The sequence below is a fragment of the Cervus canadensis genome, chromosome 9 (genome assembly GCF_019320065.1).
Source record: "Cervus canadensis isolate Bull #8, Minnesota chromosome 9, ASM1932006v1, whole genome shotgun sequence".
NCBI lineage: Eukaryota > Metazoa > Chordata > Mammalia > Artiodactyla > Cervidae > Cervus > Cervus canadensis.
Window position 1 is genome coordinate 34,145,298 of NC_057394.1, and position 7,010 is coordinate 34,152,307.

Here is a 7,010-nt window from a genome sequence, read left to right on the forward strand (position 1 = left end):
GGGTGGGGGGAGTGCACTCTGTAATTTTCTCCAAATAATCGCACTATATTCTTTGTGCAGACAGCTCACATGTCAGTCCTCAGATGCACAGGAGATATAAATAGACCGAAGTTCCCCATACCCTCCCCCAAGGAGAGTACCTGGGAGGAGATTCAGCCTGTCTGAGAGTAACTGTTTCCTCATGTGGAGTTTACAGGAAGGTAAATCTGACTGGATTTTACTGATACTCCACATGATTGGGGAAATCAGAAAGAGATTAACCAAAAATGAGTCCGCAGAGTAATGGAAAATAAAGCAGCTTTGCTTGGCCTCTCCTAATAAAAGATAATAATCCTTTCAATAGATTGATTTTGTTACTTGATAGCTGACTATGTACACTCAGTTCAATAGAATTAAGACCACCAGGCTGTGATAAAACCAAATAACCATTGTTGCAAACAGAGAGCAGAGCCAAACTCAATAGTATTTTATTAATCCTTGATGCCAAATTACACATGCTTGAGGAGAATACTCTTTTTTCTCCCGTGCTATGGAAAATGGCAGCTATTTATTAAGTCTATCTCTTTAAACTTAAACATTTCCTCTTTCTCCGCCCCCCCCCCCACCACTGCCTAACAGTGAGCGCTAAAGCTTCTGGAGCATTTTATTTATTTACATGGCATTTGTCTTGACGTTTCCCCAGTAATAATACATAGTAACAGAGACAGATGAGAGTTCTGTATCATCCTTTCCCTCAGGGCAAACCAGGCACAAATAGACCTCTAAAGAAAAAAATCCACTGAGCAGGACAATAAATAATGGGGCGTAAAGTGGGGGAGTTTCCAAGTACAATCTTTAAAAAATACAGAAGAGAATACTATTCTACCCAAAGAGAAGTGAAGCCTCTTCAACTTTCACATTCTACAGTAGGTTTTAGCTTTATTACTAGATCCTTTCCCACTCACCATGTTCTAAATCTTTTTTTTTTTTTAAGTTTCATGAAATTGCAATGACTTCTATGGTACTTGATTAATAAAATGGTACTTGTTCCTAAGTAGTAGCTGAATTATACAGAGATTTTTAAACAAAATATAAATTTGATTGTTCAAGCCATGCTTATTTCCTAACAAGAAATTAAGCATTTATTCAACAAACATCTTAGTAATGCCAGCTCTATGCCAGACACCACGCTAGGTCATAGGGTTACATGAGGGAGCAAGATACTGTTTCTTCCTTGAGGAAGCTTCACTGTAGTGGAGGCAATAGACCACTAAGCTTGCTAGAGTTCAAATAAGTGGTATCTAGTTCCTCTAAGGGCTTCCCAGGTGGCCCTAGGGGTAAAAAACCAGCCTGCCAATGCAGGAGCTGCAGGAGACATAGGTTCAATCCCTGGATTGGGAAGATCCCCGGGGAGGAGGTCCTGGCAACCCACTCCAGCATTCTTGCCTGGAGAATCCCATGGACAGAGGAGCCTGGCAGGGTACAGTCCACAGGTTCATTAAGAGTAGAACATGACTGAAGCGACTTAGCATGCACACACGCAGTCCATCTAAAGATTCAGGGAAGGATATTCAGAGATAAAATTTAGGCTGAGATAGGAAAGATGCAGAGAAGTTGGTCAAGGAAAGAGCAGGGGTTGTATAACAGGATTCTACAGAAAAAGAACATTATATTGAGTGGGCCAAAAATTTCATTTGGTTCTTCCCTAAGATGACTCTAGTAGTGTTTAGTTGTCTTTAACTTCATCCAAAATAATTTTGTTAGATTGTATTAGGATAGCTGTCATATCAGCATGTGTTAAAAAACTTGTCAAAATTGGTTCATTTTTGTGTAGACATTTTCATATTGAAAAAAGCAACATTTTTGGCATATTACACTTTATTTATTATTTCAACAAAGATAAAACCACAGCTGAAACACACAAAAAAGATTTGTGCAGTGTATGGAGAAGGAGCTGTGACTGATTAAAGTGTCAAAAGTGGCTTATGAAGTTTTGTGCTGGAAATTTCTTGCTGGACAATGCTCCCAGGTCAGATATACCAGTTGAAGTTGATAAAATTCAAATGAAGACATTAACTGAAAATAATCAATGTTATACCATGCAGGAGATAATTTGTTTTGCAGTCATAGATAACCATACAAACACACATCTTAGTGTATATAGAGAGATTTACTATAAGGAACTAACTCATATGATTTTAGAGGTAGACAAATCCCAAAATCTGAAGTTGATGGTTGGAGACCCAAGGACCAATAACGTAGTTCCAGTCCCTGTCTGGGGGCCTGAGAACCAGGAGAGTCAGTCTACATTCCAGTTAGGAAGCTAGCAGGCTCTAGACCCAAGAAGAATGGATATTTCAGTTTGAGTCTAGAAGTAGGAAAGGACTAGTGTCTCATCTCAACAAATTAGGCAAGATGAGTGGCCTCTTCCTTGAAACAGAGCCATTTTGTGGGTTCAGACCTTCAACTGACTGGATGAGGCCCACCCACATTAGGGAAAATAATCTGCTTTACTCACAAACTCAAAGGTTAATCTCATCTAAAAACACCCTCCCAGACACGTGCAGAATAGTATTTGACCAAATATCTGGGCACCTCATGACCCAGTCAAATTGACACATAAAATGAACCATCAGAGAGGTATTATGGTAGAGCAAAACAAGGAGGCTGGGTCAGGGGGTAGGGCTCGTCTTCAGAGAGGAGGTTTTTAAGAAAAGGAGCAGTAAGTGTAAATGCCTTAAGGGCCAAAGGTGGTCCTAGAAAGCTTCTAGACTTTGGCATGCAGAAGCTAACACTTAGAGGTTTATAAATACTTCAGAATATTCAATTCTATGCTAAGACTGAGAAAAGAAATCACACAGGCTGCAAAAGCCCTAAACATCTTACTCATGTGTGCATGTCTTTCAGCTCTTGTATCCTGTATGTGTAACTTGTGTTTCACCAGCTTGTCCCCTACCTGCTCCTGAAGGGCCTTTAGTTTTCCATAAAGTCCACCCAGTATAGTTATTTCCGAAAACCCTTAGAGAAGATTAAAACTGTCTATATAGATTGGTGTTCCTAACCAGGGATGATTTTATTCCCCAGGGGACATTAGGCTACCTAGCTAATAAGACATATTCAGTTTTCCCTCTTGGAGGAGGTGCTACTCACATCTCTCGGATAGAAGCCAGGGATGCTGCTAAATTCTCTTCAATATATAGGATGCCCCAATCCCAGAGAACTGTCTAATCCTCAAGATTCAATATACAAGTGCTACTGGTCATCACTAGTACTTCTGGGTGATCAGCCAAGTCTAGACCTGGATCCTCTTCTTACCTAATACCCCACCTATAAGATTGTTTGGACCTGCTCCACAAGTGCTCAGGACTACAGGTCCTCATGTGCTTTTGAGGTGACTTTAACAGAAGAGTTGCAGAAGCATTCATCACTGAGACTTTTATGCCATTGTACTCTTCTTGCCTTGACTTCTTCCAACAGAGTCCATAGCCTTTGCCGCAGCGGAGGTGCTTGGCCTGAGCACCTGCAGCCCCCACCAGTAGTGTCTCCCAGTGTACACCAAGATGTACAATAATAATTAGCCCTTCAAGGACATCCTTAGAAGATTCTGTTCTAAATACTTTATAGACATTATTTCATTTATTCCTAAAGCAAAACAGTAAGTTTTCAAATAAAGCTACTAACACTGAGAAAAGTCAAGAAAACTTTCCCAACTTGTACTGCCAACTAAAAAAAAAAATAAAAATAAATCTGGAATTTTAATTAGAACCAGTTCTATCTGACTCCTAAACTGTGTTCTCATAAATGAACTAAACTGCATGAAAATCAGACAGGTGACCAACCTGCACACTTGACTGTGATTTGCCCTGTGTCCATAATGAGACCCTTCTCACATTCTCTGTCTTCTCACCCTAAAAGAGATCCAGCTTAACGAAACATGAGCAAATAGTGTAACTTTTGGAGAAAACAGGGAAATTTTTTCAGTGTAAAATTTTTAAAATTGTATTTAATCTACATTTATTCTTTTCTCAAGGTCCCTTTCCAATCCACTCTCAGTTTGGAAATCCCAACAAATTACAAAAAAAAAAAAGAAAGGAAAGGAAAGGAAATCAGAAGTTAGCTGTTCTCTTCCACCTTAAAAGTCATGTTATCTATTGTTTCTTAAGACTGCCTCTTGAGAGTTTCTATCTCAGAACTTGTATCAAAACCATCATTCAAAAAAAAAAAAAAAAATTCCCAGCCTAGATTTGAGGGAATAGGATTCTATTGCTAAGAAAATAAAAATTCTCTGTCATTAAAACACCCATAATTTAACCTTGAATTAGCCTTTGAATTAGCCTTTAAGATTCCCTCTACTTGAATAAAAGAGCCTTAAGTAATAATGGTAGTCATATGAACTAGTCCTCAGATGTGTCAAGCATTAAGGTAATGCATTCATTTAATTAAGTGGTCAACAAAGTACAGTCCAGCAGCCAAATCTGGCCCACTGCATGTATGGCCCACAAGCCATATATATAAGAATGGCTTTTAAATGTTTAAATATTTTAATTTTAAATAGTTAAATAAATATTGTCATTTAAATAGTTATGCCATTATCCACATAACATCCTCAATTCTGCCTCTTGGCCAGTACCTAACATAAGTCAACCATTGTGTGAAGTACAAACTGTCACTATTCCCATTTTGTAGATAAGAATACTAAGGCTTGGGGTGATTTATTAAGTGGAGGTTAAGTGACTTATCTGTGGTCACATATGTGGAAAGTGGCAAATCCAGGATTCCAATGTACATCTTTTCATTCCAAAGCCACCACTTCTAACCACCATACTAATCCAATGTCCCGGAGCCAAGAGCCTGTCTATTTCAGTAAAGTGAAACAAAATTTGCAGCAAGAGGTGGTCCTTGCTGAAGCTCTGATTGGGCAGCCCGCCGTCATCCCAGGGCAGCACCACCATTGTGATCATCTGTAGGTGCCTGCAACAGCACGTGCCAGACTCATCATCCCGTCACATGGGGCTCTGCACCCAGCGGAGAGAACCTCGTTCCCAGAAAGCAAGAACCAAAGAAGCATTCCTCATGGTCTTGTCTCACAAACCTCCTACTGAAGCAGCCCCACCTCCCTTGTTGAGTGTGGACTTGGCTGCATGAGCACCTGAGTCAGGAGATAAAAGGATGAAGCCAGATCACCTGCTGAATTTGGAATTGTCCCTCTCTGCTGAAAGCCAAAGTTGTTTTTTTTTTTAAACTAAGTATCTTGTCCGCCTGTGAGGAGTCCTTTCTCAGGAAGTTCTCCAGCCCCTCCACCAGGCCCAGACACAAAACACAAAACACAGGGCTGGGTTGAAGGAGCCAAGCTTGGATCCCACTATATATATATATATATATATATAAATTATTTATTAATAATAATTAAATTATAAATTTATTATAAATTTTATATAAAATTCCTCATCAATAAATTAATTAATAATTATTAATTAAAATTAATAATTATTTGTTATAAATTTAATATATATTTATGTAAGAACTAAGGAAACATCAGGGAAGTGTGACAAATCAGCATGTGTATTGGAGACTATAATGATAGACTCCAGCCCATTATTTTTGTTTTTCACCTTTCCTGGTAGAGTTAAATAGAAAAACACATTTCTGTTCACTTCAGAGGAAGCTGTTTATGAAATAAGACTCATCCTCAAATAGTCCTTTCTCCATGTGCACAAGGTTGTCCCAAAGACGTGACATAAAATACTGCTTCTGACCATGATTCTGTACTGCTTGAAAGTTCAAACCCTAGTTCTGTGGTTGTGGAGCAATTCAACCCTTCTGTCTCCTTTTGTGTAAAATGGAACAGTAACAATGCCTGCCTTACTGGTCATTGTGATGATTATAAATGTAAAACACTCAGAATCAGAAATATAGGGCACTAACTATGCCAAAAAATGCATCTCACCCATCAAATATACCATACAGCTTCCACATTTCAGGACAAAAATGAGACTTTCCGACACTTTTCACTTAGTGTTCAATTTCCATTATATTCAATTATGTTTTTCTGACACAGAGAAGTATACTAGGGTCTGTAAAATATATAATAATGCTCAGTATGAGTTCTGAAAGGACATTAAAGAAAAAGTGCTTAAAAAGAAGTCTTTAGAAAGCATATTTTGAAAAGAATCAGCTATTATAATGATATAAAGCTATGTGAGGTGCACTGTAATTTTCCATCTTTAGAAATTTCAAAGCACATTAAATTTTGACACAAGCTTGGTAAAGCTCCCTCTCCCCTCCCATGCTTTTTCCTGAGTAATTATGGACTCTGACTTCTTTTCTATTAGTATAATTTAAAATATCAAGCTATAAAACAAAAATAATAGGATTGAGTTTCTTTGTATCCTCTGAACTTTTTTTATTAAAGATGGATAATAAAACAAAAGAATGACAAAGATTGAAAATCCCTAACTGAGAAAAGCCTGGATGTGCTGGAGTGATTCGGTGGTCGCTCAGTGGCTAAAGAAACTGCCTGCAGCGCAGGAGACCCGAGTTTGACCTGGGTTGGGAAGATCCCCTGGAGAAGGGAATGGCTACCTACTTCAAATATTCTTGCCTGGAAAATTCCATGGGCAGAGGAGCCTCTCGGGCTACAGTTCATGGAATCGCAAAGTCGAACATAGCTGAGCGACTAAGCACAAAGGATCACTACTCAGACCAGGCTGAAAGGAGCAAGGAAGGAAAGAAAGAGGTGCTTTTGTCCTTCTGAGACCCTTGCTGTCTGCATGTTCTCTCTGAAGCCCTTCTTAGTGGAACAGTATCTAGACCTTTGGTTTTTAATTGAAGTATAGTTGATTTGCAATGTTGTATTAGTTTCTGGTGTAGAGCAAAATGATATATATGTGTGTGTGCATCTGAATCACTTTTCAGGTTTTTTTCTGTTATAGTCTATTACAAGATATTGAACATAGTTCCCTGTGCTACACAGCAGGACAATGTTGTTGTTGTTGTTTTCAATATATAGTAGTCTGTATCTGCTAATCCCA